Raw genomic sequence first — 18949 nt, 5'->3', positions numbered from 1 at the left:
ATATCACCCAAGAAGCGAAAAGCTGTGTACAGTGCTCTTCTCCCTTACCACTTTAGCCTTACAACAGCCCTGTGAGGTAGGTAATGCTGAGCAGGTGTAAATGGCTCAAGGTGTTCTCCAAGAAGCTTCATTGCTGTCAGGCACTGGGCAGAGGAGGAATGGTGGAGACCGCCTTCCCAGCCTGACTCTTCCAGAGAAGAGGAAGACAGTTCAGAATTACATCAGGGGTTTGAGGGAGGTTACAACTCAGAGGAAGATGATGGGTGAAAAGTTGGGAAATAATGGGAGAGGAGGAGCTGGCAGAGCTGTTATCACTAGAAAGCATTCCAGACCCACCATCTCCCAGAACCCGTCGAACCTTAAAAGTAGGAGAATAAAGAGCTCAAAGACAGAGGGCACTTAGCGGCACCCGTAGAGGAGATGATGATGACGACAAATGAGGAAGTGGGAGAACCGGGTGTGTGTGTGTGTGTGTGGAGATTCACTCGGGACAATGCCTTTATCCAAGAGACTGTGTTCCAAGCAGATGGTAAGAACTTTTCCTTGTCTTTGTACGTTCCTGGCAACCAGCCGTGGGAGTTGCTTACAGCCCCCTGACAATCGCTGAGCCAAAATTTGAACCTCATTCTTCCTCGTCCTCGTCCAACACTTTAACCATTGCACTGCCCCTAAACAACTAAAACAGGTGCCCAGTGTGGGGAAAGTTGATATGGACTTCTTCACAGAGCACATGTATCTGTGGAATTTGCTTCCACTAGATGTAGTGATGCAATTTTGGCCACCAAGTTGGATGGCTTTAGATGACTTGACAAATTCTTGGATGATAAGGCTATCAGAAACTACTAGCCAAATTAGAAAACCTCAGAAATTCCTAGCAGAGAGGAGTGGCAAATCAAGGTACTCCAATACTACAGATTAGCGACGAAATATGAAGAACTCAAAGGAACAAATTTAGAAAAAATTATTGAAATTTGGAAACCATTTATCAATTATATTAAAGACAAAATAGAAAAACCAAATCTTATCTCAGATATCTAAAGATTCTATCATTAGCATAACTGCCGAAGAATTTTATTCATACATGATATTGATAGTATGAGCAACAAGAATTGTAGTATGTAATTTTCATTTGGAAAAAAGGGAGAAGCCCAGTGCAGGATGGGAAGTATTTGGGGAGGAACAGTAGGGAGGGATAAGAGGGGGGGGAGTATGGGAGGGCAAGGGGGGAAACCAATAATTATGTAACACATGTATTGTTGTTGTTGCATATTTTTTAATCGTTTGTATATTTTTGCTTATTTGAAACCAATAAAGATATTTTTAATTTTTTAAAAAAAAGAAACTACTAGCCACGACGGCCACAGGCAGTCCAACACTCAGAAAACCTGTTGCTAAGTGCTGTTGTATTGAGTGCTGTTGTACCTAGATCCTGCCTGTGGATTTCCCATAGCCATTTTGTTGGCCAGTGTGAGAAGAGGATGCAGGGCAGGATTAGGACCTCTAGAGAGACTAATGTCAGGGGATGGCTGGACAAAGAGGAGTGGTGGGAGGCACCAGCCAGGGAAACCCAGATGAAGAAGGCTCAGATCCAGGGATTGGTGGTGGGACACTGAGAAGAGGTCAGGGGGAGAAGATTGGAAGGAGGGCCTGGATGCCAAAGGGGCGACAGGGTTTAGGGAGCAGGAAGAGCCAGTGACAGGGAGCAGTTCAGACTCTGAGGCTGAAGCAGAGATGGGGAAGTTAAGAGGATGCTGAAGGATCCAGGAAGTCTCCCTTTCCCACTGTGACAAGCTCTCCTGCCCCCTGGTCTCTAAGAACGCACAGAATAACGAGCGCAGAACAGAGCCAGAGGTGTGCAGATGCAGTTTGAGACTGCTTGGGAAACATCCAGGAGAGGCGCCAATGCTGAGTCCAGATCAGGAATGGTTTTTCTATGACAATGCTTTAACAACCACCAATTCTATGATAAGTTAATATGTCCATGGAAGGAAGCATCAGCCTCTTGTCTTCCTCCTACATTGTTCAAGAAGCTAACACAACCCTTTTGAGGATGAGGTGGGCAGTATTGGTGGCTACAGCGCTAAAGAGGACATAGGAAACATCCTTTCTGCAAAATTCCTTAAGTTAACATACCTCGGGATCCAAACCACAGATCTTTAATTCTTTTTTACTTTTGAAGCCAACAACAAATGGAATTTACATTTTCTAGCACTTTGGCAAGACTTGCCCTGATTGTGAGTTCTAGAGCTACGATTTATGACCTTGTAGTCATGTAATTTATTGCTCACAGCTGACTCTGGAGCTCCTAATGATTCTACACTCAAGGATATTATTCACAAGGGAGATAACAGGGTAAATGCTTCCCTCCCCCTTCAATTAGCGGATGATGTAGGGGAACAGGCTGTAATCCTGCCAAGTCCAGTATATTGTTCCAACGAAAGTGAGCAAATCCAAAATCAACTAATCAATTGATCCCTGTCAGGCAGTATAGCAAGGTGTTACTGTGCCTTTTATTCTCTACTAATACTGTATCTCTATTTGAAATGTACCTATCTAGCCATTATATATACACACGTATATATAGGGTTCTATCTCATGGTGGTTTTGTACTAGTGGAAGACAATTCTGTTCATGAAAAGGCAAATAACCCAGTTTTTGCTAATGCCCCATAGCCCTGCAGACCCCACCACTTCCCAAAACAGACTGTGAGTGTCTTTTGAACAGTGTGGGATATGGCATAGGGGGCTGTAGTAGGTAAGGGAGGGAGGTGAAAAGTGGGGGGCCCACCTCGGACAAGTAGAAGCACCTTCTACTAGCACAAAGCTACCATTGGATGCCACCCATATTATGAAAGCTATGCACAAACAAAATGGAAACTTACCAGGAAAATACATACATTTTGGTTATTTGAGAGCCAGTGTGGTGTAGTGGTTAAGAGCAGTAGACTCGTAATCTAGTGAACCGGGTTTGTGTCTCTGCTCCTCCACGTGCAGCTGCTGGGTAACCATGGGCTAGTCTCTGAAGTCTCTCAGCCTCACTCACCTCACAGAGTGTTTGTTGTGGAGGAGGAAGGGAAAGGAGATGGTTAGCCGCTTTGAGACTCCTTCGGGTAGTGATAAAGCAGGATATCAAATCCAAACTCTTCTTCTTCTTCTTCTTCTTCTTCTTCTTCTTCTTCTTCTTCTTCTTCTTCTTCTTCTTCTTCTTCTTCTGACTTTGATTTTTTAGTTTTCCTATTACAGCCAGGTTGTTGGAAACATTGAGTATGCAGTATTCCTATGTGATAATATCTTGGTTAGGAGCCAAAGGACCACCTGTGTGCACATCAAATCTACCCAAGATCATGTTTTCCTACATCAGCCCACATGGCTAATCATCATTATTCACCATCATAAATTATTTTATTTGACATATATACTGCTTGCATGCCAAAATGGTTTCTAAGTGGTTTACAACTATGAAGTCAATCTATAAATAAAAGTAAAGAGTAAAACAGCATTAAAACATACAATAAAGGAAGCCATTTAAAAAGCATAACAATGGAAACAGTTAAAACAAGGCCAGAAGCTCAAGTTCCAAGGAATGTTTGCCTAAATAGAGCCAGCAGCATGCCATTATTGATGGGTCCTATTTTATTTCAGAAGGAAGGGCATTCCATAATACACCATTAAAAGAACCCTGCCTCTATGCCACAACAGGCTCATAATAATCAGTTTTTGGCAAAACAGGGTCCCATTTGCTGATTGCAGTGTCCTATATATATATATATATATATATATATATATATATATATATAAGCATTTTCACAATGATTTTTATATTCTTCTAGATTCCACCTTGGACTAGAATCAGTGTCATTTGCAAACAACCTTCAAATCATATTGAAGTAAACCTGAGACATTAAAAGTTGATGAGTTCATTCAGCATCAGTCACCTCTGCTAACCCTTGGAACATAAAGAGGCTTCAGGTATAGGAAATCCATAGGAAGATTTCCATGCAAGGAATATGGTTAGGTTGCACAGCCTAGCCCTAGGATTTTCTTAATCTCCCATATCTATGTTGCTTTGCGCTCTAGACCAGGAGTCGGCAAGGTTTACCGGCCATGGGCTGGATCACTTCCACAGAGATTGTCCGTGGGCCGGATTGGCGCAGCGTGATGCTGGAAATCATGTCTGCGCATGTCTGTGGCGCTGGAAATCGCTTCTGTGCATACTCAGATGCCAAAAATCACACCTGCGCAGAAGCATTTTTTGGCATCTGGACATGCACAGACGCGACTTCCAGTATCTGCATGTGCACAGATGTGATTTCCGGCACCGCTTGGCGAGCCCCCGCGCCACGTTGTGCTGATTTAGCGCAACGTGCTGGGGACTCGCTGAGCAGGCCGCTCAGTTCGGGGGTGGCTAGTGGGCCAGTAAAACTGTCTTCGTGGGCAGCACTCAGCCCATGGGCCGCACGTTGTCGACCCCTTCTCTAGACTCACCTACTGAGACACCTGTAGCCTGATGTCTTTGGTGCATTTCTAATTCTAGGAAGTGCCACAAATTTCAGTAGAACTTACTCTCAGCCTTAGCAGATGGAAGTCAGAGAGTAGAATCCTGCTTTGAAACCTTCGTATGCATTTGGGCAAGTTGATGTCTCTTGGACATTGGTCTTTGGTAAAGCTGTTAGGTTTCATAAATATCTTAAACTTCCTTAGAGTGCATAACTATAGTGGAAAATGTAGTATGATCTCATTCTGAATGTTCAATATCACAAATTAGTTTGATCTGAAATACCTAGAGGTACCATGGTGCATATTCGTGGTTTGTTTTTTTAAAAAAAAACAATTTATGAGCCTAATATACTCCAAAAGATTTCTCAAGAATATATTTCTCATGAAAGCTGCGCAAATATACTTATTAGCGTATTTGTTAAATTAGTATCAATTATGTATGTACCGTGGCTTAATGATATATATTTGCTAATTTAAGGAACACACATGATCCGCTAAAAGCAAAAAGAAAATGGAATTAAATATTTATAGCAATAAAATAATTAAATTGAAAACAATTCTTCATGCTCCATAAAAAAGAAATTATTTAGAAATCTCAAATCAAGTCAAACAATTAAGAGGTAATGGTGTAGAAGATCAAGTTTTAATGGTGCTAAAGGAATTAAAATGGTGCTTTGATGAGAGGTGTTGTCTAAGGTTGCTGCATTGCACTTATAGTCCTGACTTATCATCGTAATGTAGAGTACATTTGGTGCAGAAACCAAGATGTCCAACAGCCAGGACACTCTTGAAAATCCTATTTTTTAGAAATAATAGATTGAAAAAAAGAATGAGAGGGGATGTGACAATCTGCGCAGATCGCGAAAGACCGAAAATAACCTAAGTCTAGCCTGCAGATTAACCAGCTAAGAGCAAATCATGACTCCATATACTTCCCTTTAGAAATTGCCACCCTGAAAATTCAAATCAGCAGAGTGTGAGACTCTTAATCTCAGTGTCGTAGGTTCGAACCCCAGACTGGGCAAAAGATTGGACTAGAAGGCCCTTCCAACTCTACAAGTCTATGAATGTCAAGGCTCTCTCAAGGCTTCAGGAAAGCTATTCCTCCCCGGTTGCAGCAAGAGCAAAGAATCAAGGGAGAGTCCTTTTTTAATGAGGTTAATTCAATCCTAATAGAGAGAGACAAAAGAATGCAACCAGCCTCAACAATGGCGTTGTTCCAAACTGGGCTCCTCCTCCCTCCTCCCTAGCAACAGCATCTTCCCTTACGGTGGCCATTCGTGGTCAAATGTCTTTGAGTCCTTTGTCCCTGTGCTCCTAACCAGTGCTGCGTTCTGGGAGAAGGGGGATCAGAAATACTTTCCAGTGACAACGTGTCATCTGGCTGCCCTGCCGCAGTTCCCCCCACCCTTCTTCTAACAAGTCCCAACTTTTCTGTTCTTCTTTCTCTGAGCTGTGACTTTCTTCAAACCCCTCAAAGCCCTGCAGTCAAGCTGCTCCCCCTCCGGGGGGCAGTGTTGTGGACAGGCCCTGTGATCTCCCCGTGCACAGTGGGGATGGGGCAGTGCCCCCACATCATAGGGGAGTCCAGCCCGCATTATGCCCCTGGCGGACAATCTGTTCGGCCAGGGGGCTTGGCTTGCCTTCTTGTTTCCTGCGTCAGTGGATCTCCCACCCTTCCGCCCTTTTTTCATGCGTTTGACATTTGGGCCTTGCTATGGACCTCAGTCGGTTGCCGTTAAGGGGCCTGGAGGAAATTTTCCACTTGGCAAATTGGCACCAGCCTTGTGGTTTTCGCCTACCTCGTAGCAATCGTCACAACTTTTGTAAGGTTTGGCGGTTAGGCATTGGTAAAACCTGGTTTGTGGGAGGGGAGGCTGCGGCCTTCACCTGCCCCTCCTTTTTAAGGGTATTCCATTAAAAGGATCCAGGGGTGTGGATCTCGTCCGAATCCCAGGTATGGGCCAGGGCCATGCCATTGGGGACCCTGGGGGAGCTTTCAGTTGACGTACATCAGGCACGTCCAACAGGTAGATCGTGATGTACCAGTAGATGACTGAACGTCTGTGTTAGATCACTGGTAGATCACTGCCTCGCCCTCAAAAAAGCTCAACAGCTTTGGTTTCCATAAAAAAGGTAAACATTGTAGCCCTGCACCCCCCAAAAAAACGGTCTTTCCTCCTTCCCAAGAAAGCTCAACAACTCTGACCCGAACCCCCTAAAATGGACATAGATCACTGCCAGTTTTTTACTTTGTGAGTAGATCGCAGTCTCTTGGGAGTTGACCACCGCTGATGTACATCAACAAGGCTCCCCCTATTGGTGGTTGACCCTTACTGGACTATCTGCATGGCAGGCAGGAGTCAGAGATAGTTGGTTCAGTTCCAATGCCTAAGCCAATGCCACTCACATTCTGTAACCAATAAAGTTGTGGCCTTAATTAGCCCATTGACCTAAAATACTGGTGTCCATGTGTTTTCTTATTCAACAAATGGGAGGGCTCGGGGCCTTGACACACAAATCAAGGCTGTCTCCCTCTTCTCCTGCAGCATCAGAAGAAGGGGTGGGAGTGATCTCTACCATTCCTCGTCCTCCTCCATCTTGAGTCTGATCTCTGACAATGACTCTATGACCTATTCCCTACGTACTCCATGCAAAAGATAATGATAAAGGTTTTTGGTTTTTTGGTTTGTTTAGAAGGCAGGGAGATAATTTCAGTTTGTGTATTGTTTTAGAAAGTGTGGATTTAGTGGGTTTGCTTTTAACCGGGAACTTAAATCTAATTTTTCCCTATCTCTAGTTGTGGTGCATGGCTGCAGTTTGTGCGTGGTGACCACATTATCTTCTGTTTGCTCATGTGCTCATGGGCACCAAAAGGTTGGTGATCCCTGCCCAGCTAAACCCAGTTTGTGCCTTGTAAAACCTTTGTTTCCTCAAGCCCTCTGAAGCTTACCTCTAACTGGTCTCAACAGGTACATTTGATAATACCAGAATTTATTCTTGTGCTGACAGCTGGTTTCTCATTTCCCTGCAGGCTCCTTATTTTTTAATTCTAAAGAATCAAGAGAGTGCGGTCAGAAACAATAATTAAAACATGTCCTATGCTTTTCTTGCGCTTGCTTTTTCCAAGCAATTACTTTGAACTCCTAGGTAGTAGAGATCTGAATCGGAAAGCCTATAAATGAGATCTGACACAAGCAGATATCCGCACAGTAATGAGGAATAATTGCTTGTATTATATACCTAATGTTAGCACAAATTGCAGGAAACAAAATGTTTTACATTCGGAAAAAGTTTTGTGAAGTTGTATGAATAGCTTTCGGTCTTGACATGATCGATTTAACACCAGGTTCACCCAAAACTATAAATAAAGTTTACAAAAGGCATGATTTGAAAACATATATACTTCAAAAGAACTGTTTGAAACAGAACAAAGGGGAAGAAAAAGTTTTTTTAAAAAAACCAAACCATATTCTCAACAGCTAAAATAACAGCCCATTTCAGGTATGAATCGGATAATGAAGGATAGGACTCTGCCCTTGACCTTTGCCCACTTATTAGACAGTCTCTAGAGTCCACCCCATCAGGTAAAACCTGATGTACATAGAACCGCTAAATATATTTTTCACGAATATGCATAGGTTGTGTGTAGTAGGAACCCATGAAACAGGTTCTTTGTAGAGCTTGGCTCTGTGGTAGAATAAGTGTTTTTCATGCAGAAGTTCCCAGGTTCAATCTCTGGTGTCGTCAGGTAGGGCTGGGAGCGACTCTGCCAGTGAGCGACAACAATGCTGAACTAGATGTGCCATTGCTCTGAGTAATATAAGGCAGCTTACAGCCCATGTTGTAAAATGCCATGCATATATAGATGGTATAATTTTTCCCCATTGTAAAAACTTCAAAAGAAAATCAGTAATGAATCCACCATGCTATTTTCCTTTTGCTCACCTAAAGCAGACTATGTGGACTCACTTGATGATCAGATGACAAAAATAGGGGGAGGGGGAGGGGGGGCAATGAAAAGTAAGATGGTGACATGAAAGCCCACCGTTCCAGGAAATTTGTTTAGCTAATTTAAAGTTGTTTCCCCTGGCCACCTACATCACAGATATTTGTCAGCCACATTTCAGGCTTAGCTTTGATAGATGGTATGAAAATCGACATTTTCTGCCTCCTGCAGAGAGCCTAACATGAGTTACAACATCAAATTAATCTGTTCTCTTTCCCCTTTATTGTGATAAGTGATTCCTTTACCCCCACAAAAAATGAAGAATAAATAGGGTGACAATTTTAAACATTCAGAGGATACACACAGGTGTTTGGGCACGAGCTTTCCATACAATATCCCAGGGCTGGGGAATGTATGGCCCTTCAGGGGCCATTGGAATACTTTCCCATCACCTTTGACCATTGACCATACCTGCTGAGGCTGATGGGAATTGGAGTCCATCAAGAATCTGGAATGTCACTGGTTCCCCATCACTTCAGAACCCTGGATTCTGGTGTCAATATTTCATCCCTTTTTTTGTTGTTCACACTTTATTTTGTACTTGTAAAATGCCTATCAATTTTATTTATGTATTTATTCATATGCCAAAATTAGCTTCTAAGCAGTCTTCAACTATAAAATGTAATTAAAATACACACTAGTGGGGTGAGGGGACAATGGTGGCAGTGGAGGAGGCAAGGGGCAGGTGGTGGAGGAAGACAAAGTGGCAGCAGAGGTAGTGGTGGGAGGTAGTGATTGCTACAGATGTCATGAAGGATACTGGTGCTTCCCCGAAGTAGGACAAAGCCGTGCTATTCTCTTATGGACGCGAGTGGCGCTGTGGTTTAAACCACTGAGCCTCTTGGGCTCGCCGATCAGAAGGTCGGCGGTTCAAATGCCCGTGACAGGGTGAGCTCCTGTTGCTCTGTTCCAGTTTCTGCCAACTTAGCAGTTTGAAAGCATACCAGTGCAAGTAGATAAATAGGTACCGCTGTAGTGGGAAGGTAAATGACATTTCCGTGCTCTCTGGTTTCCATCACAGTTTTCCGTTGCACCAGAAGTGGCTTAATCATGCTGGCCACATGACCCGAAAAGCTGTCTGCAGACAAACGCCGGCTCCCTTGGCCTGAAAGTGGAGATAAGTGTCACATCCCATAGTCGCCTTTGACTGGACTTAACTGTCCAGGAGTCCTTTACCTTTTACCTCTCTTATGGTGTTTCCAGAGCAGGGATGCTGAACTCTATCTTCCAGAGAAGAAGCACAGGGGGAATTAAAACAGACTCTGCTATTTCATACCCTTCAACATCTGGGCAATCCAAATTGGGATGCTCCTTTTTTTGGACCCAAGCTCTCACAGGAGCCAGCTGACTTGCACCAGAGTGCTGGACCAAAAATCGGGGTTTCTGCACTGGCAAAGAAGTTAAGGAAATGGACAAAGAGGGTCTTCCTTAGAGACCTAAATGTGGATTTACTATCTAATTATAATGGCGAGCAAGAACTAAGCTCTGATTTATTATTGCAGAAGTGTTTGGACACTGAGGACTCAGGTATACAGCTCCAAATAAAATGTTTTAAATGTGCTGTAAAATGCAATATTCAAATGTGACACTAGATGGCTACACTGAGCTATGCAAAATTAAATGTATTTTTCAAAACTTTTTTTTAAAAAAAGCATTTTCACAGCAGTTTTTTTTATATGTGTGTAGATTCCACCTTAATTAGTTTCTGAGGCTGTGATTGGTTCCTGCACCGTTTTTCCTCTACATACAAGCAAACTGAACTTGGGAATGTTATTGAGTGGGGAAATGTAGCAAGAGCATCCTGGGATAGCTCAGTTGGTAGAGCCTGAGACTTTTAATATAAGAGTCATGAGTTTGAGCCCAACGTTGGGCAAAATATTCCTGCACTACAGGGGGTTGGACTAGATTGCCTGCGTGGTCCCTTCCAACTCTATGATTCCAAAACAATCCTATACATGTTTATTATTATATATTATTACTTATTTGTCACTTTTTGTGACAGTCCTAAGGCTGACCACACTGGGACTAGGTGCACCTTTCTGGAGAGAGCATTCTACAAATGGGTGCAGGCTCACTGTGCTCAATGGGACTTACTCCTGGGTAAGTGAGTGCAATCTCGGAGGAGTGGTACATTATTCTTAATGATTTCCAGTTTCCATCTTTAGCAATCCTTGAAATACTAAAGGCACAATTCAACCACCATCCCATCCATTTCAATGGAGGAGATTTAAGCATGAGAAATCCAAGGGAAATCCAAGTGTGCTTAAACTTTATCTGGACTGTATGCCCTGGGTGTTTCATTTTACACTCACTCAGTTGGTTTTCAAATTATGCTAGGTTCCCCCAGCATCCTGTTTGACAAACTCATCAATAGCATCCTATGGGATGTATACAAGTAAACAGGGTGGTAAAAATAGACACAACATTGTAATTGTGGCTATTTGGCGAGGCAGACTCTGCAGGGAAAGAACGGCTGGATATTTGTAAGCAAGCACATCTGAAGTGTGTTTTTACTTGCAATTTCCCACCATTAATCTGCTTCTCCCCAAGCACTGTCAAGAAATTCTGTAATGCGGATGTTATGCTGTCTTCCTTTGATAATATTAAAGAACCAATTCATAAAGGAGCCTTTGTTTCCATCGGATATGTACAAAATTAATTAAATTAGGTGTACTCTAAACGTGTTAAATACTTTCTGCCTCTGAACATCACACGTGGCACTCTTATCCAGGAGAATGAAAGCTGTGCAATTTAAATGAAATTTAATTACGGCTATATTTAGCACTTATGCAGAGATGTTTTGTCTGAAATTTTAAGGACGTGGAAGTTTATTTCCCACTTAGGTCTCACAGCACTAGAACATTAAAAGTATGCACTTTCTAGGTTTCATTAAATGATGGACTACATCCGTCGAAAAGGCTGTGCCAAATTTCGCCTACCATTCTTCACCAGTTTGTGTGTGAAGACCCCGAGGCCTCCCCCTTATGTTGAATAATAACACATGGACGCCATTCTTCACCAATTAATGGGACAACAAACTGCTTTGGGAAATTATCAAAGGGGAGAGAAAATTTTGATGACACTCTGAAGGGTGTTTTGTCACACTTACCATGGTTTTGAGGTGGCTTAGGGGTGTTTGTGAATGTCCTTGCTTCCTTTGTACACATCATCTTATGAGCAGGCTGCTCTCAACAGCCTTCCTAATTGCCCACTCTTCAATTAAAGCTCAGGGAAAGATATCATGAAGGAATTCTTCCCATGTGTTGTTGTTGTTGTTGTTTGTTGTTTGTTGTTTGTTGTTTGTTGTTGTTGTTGTTAAGTATGGGGAGCCAGGGAGGCTGTAGAGTGCTGGAGAAATATTTGCTGGAAAGAAAAAGAAAAACATATACACCATCTATGGCCACCTTGTCAACTCTAAAGTAAACTTAAAAGGCCACATCACCCAAAATTTTAAGAAATTCTCAAGTACCTTAAGAACGAGGCAGAAAAATGGAGGCCCCTTTCACATGTTGCCACACACCTAGCGATTTTGCTGCTGTCAATTGAAAGCTGACAATGCTGACAGAAGAAGGAATTCCCCCGTATTTCCTAGTAGCGATTTGGTGTGTTTCAGCGCCTCCCCTTGCCCCTTGCTAATTGGCACCTTTCAGAACAGAGCGGATAGGGAGCTTTGGCTAAAAAGAGTGAAATAGCAAATCTCCCCCATTGGTAGAGGCATCTGCCATATCAAAAACCAGCCTTCAGGTTACTTTTGAACACATTTTTGAAAGGTAACGCTCAAGACTTCCTCCAGGCAGTGCTTTTATGGTGGTTGTTTTTTTAAAATGAATTGCCAGTATTCATATATTGATAAACGTGCCGTGAGTGCCAGCACAAAATGGCTGCCATGGGACACTTTTGAAAAGGACACTTTTGAAAAAGACTGGATGGAAGATTTGGCACACCCAAGCCTTGCCATCGTGCCTCATATGAATCGAATGTGTGCCCTACAGCATCACGCAGAGTACTTTGCGAAGCACTTTGCAGTTGTGCGACAGACACTCTGCGGTTCCTGAGCAGAAAGGCTAGGCATTGTGCCCTCATCAATGTGAAAAAATTGAAAACCCCTGCCCTGCTACATGCATTAATAATCTCTTTCCAATTAAAGTGCCAGCGTTTCTAACAATTCTCAAGATCAGTGGCTATTTCTAGCCAGCCATTAGTAACAGCAAGGTCTATTTCAGGTTGATTTTACAAAAGCGTGGGTATCTTTTCAGCTCGCACATTGGAATCTCTGTACCCAAGACACTAGGATGAAGAGGTGAGACTCATACCTTTCATTTTTAATGAGCAGCAACGCTAGGAATCACCAAAAAAAGGAAAAAGAAAAAAGAAGAGGGCACAGATTTGCATAAAATGTGCACATACTAATTGATATGTACAGTTGCAAATCCAAAAAGAAATACTGGGATGTATCCAACCAAGTTGTCCCATGAGTGCAAGGACCTCTGCCTGTGCAAGGGGAACGTGGTCTTGTGATTGCTAATTCCCTCCAGTGTGGGAGACTTAAGATAGAGCATATTTCCTCCTTCCTGAGCCTTTTCTGTTCAAGTTTCGGTGGCTCGTAGCTGGTCTTTCTCTTTACCATGTGCCCTCTGCTGAAACAGATTGCCCAAGCCCTATGACTTTCATTGGGGAATTCTAAGCTTGAGTGATCTGAAGCTCAGTTCTGATTTTCAAAGCTGCCTGATCTTTGAAAACCCTTTGCAACTTACATGCAGGGTTAATCTTTCCCCCATTATCAATCTGTTGTTGTTTCTTTCCTGAATATCCAACTTCCCAAGATCAGCTTTGGATCCTTGTCATGAATAATGAACAGATTATTTGACTGACTGGATTTTTAATTTTTATACCACTAGACAACTTCCCAGCTTCACACATGCTTTTCCATAGGTCTGGCTGTCTCATTTATTCAGATGCTTAAAAAAAAACCACCCAAGAAAAGAACCTCGTGGAGTTGTTGTTTTTTTGTTCAGTGGAGGATAAGAACCTGCTCGAGAATTTACATTATGCCAATTTGCATATGTACAGATTCCCATTGCTTCCTAGCTTGACTAATACTATAAGATCCTTCCCTTTTTATTTCCTTCCACACACAAACATACAGAGGTTTTCTTTTTCTTTTTAAACAGCTAGCAGATTTACATTTTAAAAAGACTTTCCCTTTGAAATTCTCAGGAGCAGCAGAGAATTCTTCTACAGACATATTTTACAGGCACTCAAAAAAAAAATGCAGAGGAAGCAAGAGACAAGAAAACCCCATGCCATTTATTTTGTTGTATTTACACCTAAAGCCAAGATTCTGAATGTTCTCTTTTAACAAAAGATTCATATTTTTCCAGCAAACATATACTTCACAGAGAAGCACTTTGCCTGCTGCATTCACAAGAGATGAAGAATGATACTTTCTTCCAGCACCAACAATAGTTGGGAGAAGTCCCAGTTTTATTTCCTTTCTGTTAAGGTGTTTATGTACATCTTATACACTCCACATCTTCCACCCCTTGAGTGAGAACAGCCTGGTGTTATTTGACTGAGCACAGTCCCCAGTTTTTCTATTACTGTCTGGCTTTGAGGCCTCAGCACTACAGTGCATAGCTGCCAAGTTATCCCTTTTTTTAAGGGATTTTCCATTATGCTGAATAGGCTTCCTCGCGAGAAAAGGGAAAACTTGGCAGCTATGCACTACAGTACTCTAAAGAGTGAAGGAAGGATATCTTTTAGCAAACTTCCTGCTTTGACCCGGGCAAGGACTTACTCCATGCCTCCTTAAAAGCTTAGTGAGGATGATAGTTTAAGTGTGTGAGCTCTGAGGCTCTGCAGCACTGACCAGCCTCTTCTGAAATTCCAGTTCAGAGTTCTTTTAAAGAGCCAAACAACAAGAGAAACAGAAGAAGGGTGTTAGCTACATTTAAACACACACACACACACACACACACACACACACACACAAGCAGCATTGCCTAACTAGTATTTTACTCATAAAGAGTCTAATCTTGGTTCTAGTAACTTACACATGAGGTGAGACCTCCCGCATGTCCCCAGGAACAGGAGACAGGTAGCATTCCCTTGGGCCAAATGAAGATGGGCACAATGAGCTTATCAAGTGCTATTTTTCTAGAAAATGAGGTGCCCTAACTCACTATGAACACCTCCCTTGTTCTCTTATAATGGCAATGGCGCCCACCTGAGAAGTGCCGGAACTGAATTCCAGTGAGTTCTAGCTGAAAAAAGGTCCCTAGCCTATCTCAAAGTGGGATAGACTACCTTAGAAGGTGGTGAGCTCTCCTCCATTGGAGTTGATTTTTTTAACAGAAGTTGGGTGCCCATCCATTATGGATTCTTTCACTGTGGTTCCTGTATCGCAGAGTGTCAGATTACGTGACCCTTGGGCTCCCTTCCAACTCTGCAATTCAGTGATTCTATGAAATTGAGCTCTAGAGGTGGGGCAAATAGGCAGAGGGACTGGCATCTAACAAAAAATGGAGTGGGAATTTCTTACATACTTCACTCTTTTTCTGTGATAGAGAGGGGAGGCTTGTTAGCAAGGAATGGATTTCTTTTTGTTTATTGTTGCACAAATAAGAAACAGCACACAACGTCGTCAAAAATATAACCAGAGAAAATGTAACAGCCTTACAAATATTATTAAAGCATGAATAAGCTAATCTATTACATAGAAGATTAAGAATGGATTTCTTAAAATAGGGAGTTTATTTTTAGGAGAGAAACAATGGAGACAAACTGGCCCTTCCATTACAGTCCACTTATTTATAACAAGAGCTCTGCTAGTTAATGCACTTAATTTTTGAAGAGTATTACAAAATCTCACTCATAGATAGCTGCCTTATATTGAGTCAGAAGATTGATCCATCTATCTCTGTATTGTCCACACTGTCTGGTAGTAGCTCTTCAGGATTTCAGACAGGGTTGTGTGTGGAGACCTTTTAACCACCCCCAGAAATAAACTCAGACAAGACTCAAATTTTGGTTTGGCTTTTGGCAGAATTTAGGCCACAACTTTATTGATTACAATCAAGTGAGTGGTTGCATAGGCTCTGGTTCGACTAGCTACCTGCAGCCCTGCAGGCAGCGCTGACTCTCAGCACCAACCATAAGTCAGCCATGGGTGAACCCCTGGGACAGCGACAAGCAGGAGCCCTGCTAGGCCACCACCCAGATGTCCATTGGACTTAGGCTCAGGGCACAACCCCACATGGGGAAGACCAACCATGAGTACGTGGATTCCTTGTTAAAGGAATACCCAAGCATAGGGATGGCTAGGCATCCTGCCACCCCTATCCCCCTGAACCAGAGCCTATCTGCAACCTTACAAGTTGTGATGATTTGCTCCGCGGCAGGCAAAACACAAGTGGCACCAGCCAATCAGCCAACTGGGGAAAATTCCTGCCGTGCCCCTGTCCCAATGACAGGCAACACACAACGGCATAGCAAGGTCAAGCGCAAGCCCTAAATATAGGGAGAGGTGGGCGGGTCTTCTGATGCACTGAACCCGAAAGAGGAAGCTCAGGGACATCGTCCACCGGTTTAAATAGAGGTCCCTCGATCGCATGGGCTGGCGTCCCTCTAGCCCAATTGCTCCCAAGATCGAGGGACCACCAATAGGGTGTTGTGGCCACTCCAATGTTCCCACCCACAACACAGGGTCTGGTTGCCAGGTCCCTCTTGTGAGGGAGGACCTGATTTCTCTCCCAGCCTTACTTGGAGATTCCGGGTATTGAACCTGGGACATTCCAAATGCAAAGCAGATGCTCTACAGAACTTCCCATACTATGGGATATTATGGGGGATAACCATTACAGCTGCTGGGAATAAAAAATGAAGCTGCAGTGAGCCTGGTGCCACAACAGGAAATGCATGCACAAATAAGTCCTGTGCATACATTTCTACACTTGATCTTAGCCAAAAGGCCGAGAAGTGATGCACATACGTTTCTGTAAGCTTGAAATCCTGACCCAGGAGTGTGCCTGTGTGCTCAAATTCAAACCTTCATGGGCATCAATCATCTGTTAGGTGTTAGAGGTTGATGTGCTTATGTGAGGATCCATGACATGGGACACTGTTACAGTAACACCACATGTGTAGGCAATGGCAACCCAGTTTAAAAATGTTGATGTGTGCATGGAAGCCTCCAGTGCTGCCTTGAGTCCTGCCAGGGTAAAAGGCGGGTTATAAATAAATATATTTATTTATATATATTTTTTCTAGAAAAAGACGTGCCAGAACTCAACTATGTACACCTCTTTCTCTTAGAATGGCAATGGCACCCACCTGAGAGGTGCCAGAACTGAGTTCCGGTGAGTTCCCCCTGAAAAAAAGCCCTAATGATAATATTTAATCAAAACCTAAATGAAAAATAGAAAGCTACCTTGTACTGAGTCAGACCATTGATCCATCTAACGCAGTACTGTTGACATTTTCTGGCAGTGGCTTGACAGGATTTCAGGCAGGGAATTCTCCCAGTCTGGGAGACATGGGGAATTGAATGTGGGATATTGCTCATGCAAAATGTGTGGTCTTCCACTGAGTTATGGCCTTTCTTTGTAGTAATCTTTCCATAAATTGTGTCCATTATTTTAAATGGAAGTCAACTTGAACTTCCTGTGGTCTAAAACACAGTGGAATGGGGAAGAGAATGCCCTTTTCATGTATTTGCCAGATTTCAAATTAGATTTGAGTACTGTTTAGAGTTAGCATTCATTTGTGTGTGTGTGCTTAGAAAAAAAATCTAACAATCAAACTCTCCAGAGAGCTGTATGTACATCTATAAAGACTGGATTCTTTCTTGTTTTTACCTGTGCAACTGAAAACAGATTCTGGTCTAATGGCTAGAAATCAAGCACTTTAGTAGCTGTCCAATTTAATATAATTTGACAATCAAAGGACACAGTGCAATTGATGCTCCTAACATTTCCTTTGAGTGTCAACTCACTCACATGGCTCAGTATCCTCCAGGGGTCAACATCACATCAAGTAACAAGATATTGCCTAAGGAATATTGACAACCAAAACATCACAGTGTTCTCCTCCCCCAAGAGATGTTTATTTCAGGAATGGCACTACAGATTGACTCCTACAGTTTAATTCCTCTGATAGATCTTGTGTCATGCTGCAAGTGATGTGATATATGACTCAGAGGATAGACCTACACAACATAACTAGGGATTAGAATATCTGCTTAATATAGGTCTAAGCAAAATACAATTCGGTGCCATCACAAACTGAGCACGGAATACACAGGATGAGAGTCAATAAACAAACCCAGTCCCAGAAAGTCTGGGGTACCGTTGGTGAGTGGTTCATCTGCCCAGGTGGGTAAAGCTCAGTCTGCTTCAGATAAGGTTGCACTCCCACAAAACAGCAAAGGTTGCTGCTGGACTACAACTCCCATCATCCTTGATAATTTCCCATGATGGCTAGGGCTGATGGGAATTAGAGTCCAGCATCTTGGTGGGTCACAAATTCCGCATCCCTGCCCTAAAGAAGATGGCTTAAAGTTTGGGAGAATATGAGGCTCGAGTGACCATCATGGCTCAGAACCTCTTTTATCAGCTTCAGTTGTGACCCATCAATGGAGCAAGAAACTACCAACAGCAGAAAGAGTAATGGAACTAATGTTTGCCCGGCCCCATATTCAAGAAAGGATGCTGTTTCAGTAAAGAAATCAAAAAGGTTTCCAGATGGAAGGAAGGGATGAAAGCTTCAAAGGCCTTTTTCTTGGATATTTAAGGGCAATGTGCAGAAAGCTCTTTGAGAACACTTGTTACTTTTCCATATTTATGGCATGGATGGAGAGCCTGTGCCTCTTCAGACATTCTTAGACTCCCATCTTCCCTGAGCATTGGCCATGCTGGCTGGGGCTGATGGAAGTTGTGAATCAAACAACATCTGGAGGGCCACAGGTCCCCCACCCCTACAGTATAATAATCAGACGTATAGGTGCGCCAGAAGAAATAATAACTTGTGTAGCAGACACAGTGGTGGGGGGTGGGGGGTGCTCACCTGTCATCCAGGCAGTTGCATCACTGTTACTTACCAGAAGATGAGAGGGGTAGGAGGCAAGACATCAGGTTGGCATGGTACAGAAACATCAGTGGGAGCCCCAGATTGGCTCTGCCAGTGCTTTTGCACCATGCCAGCCTCACAGATGTCTCTTCCCTCCCTCTCAACCTCATCGTCAGCACCAGTAACCAGAATCCCTCCATGTCATCTGCCACAGAATACATGCGAGTCCCCTTTCCACACACACTTCAGCTCTCCATAAAATGCAACCCAATATTCAGGTCGGTTTTACTCCACATCCCAGACACCCAGGAAGGCTTCAGAAAAAGTAGCTCTTTCATTCGTTGACATCAGCCCCATTCTAATCCACTGGCACAGCAAG

This window comes from Zootoca vivipara, chromosome 3 (genome assembly GCF_963506605.1).
Source record: "Zootoca vivipara chromosome 3, rZooViv1.1, whole genome shotgun sequence".
NCBI lineage: Eukaryota > Metazoa > Chordata > Lepidosauria > Squamata > Lacertidae > Zootoca > Zootoca vivipara.
The sequence above is the reverse complement of the archived record's forward strand: the minus strand, read 5'-3'. Positions refer to the sequence as shown.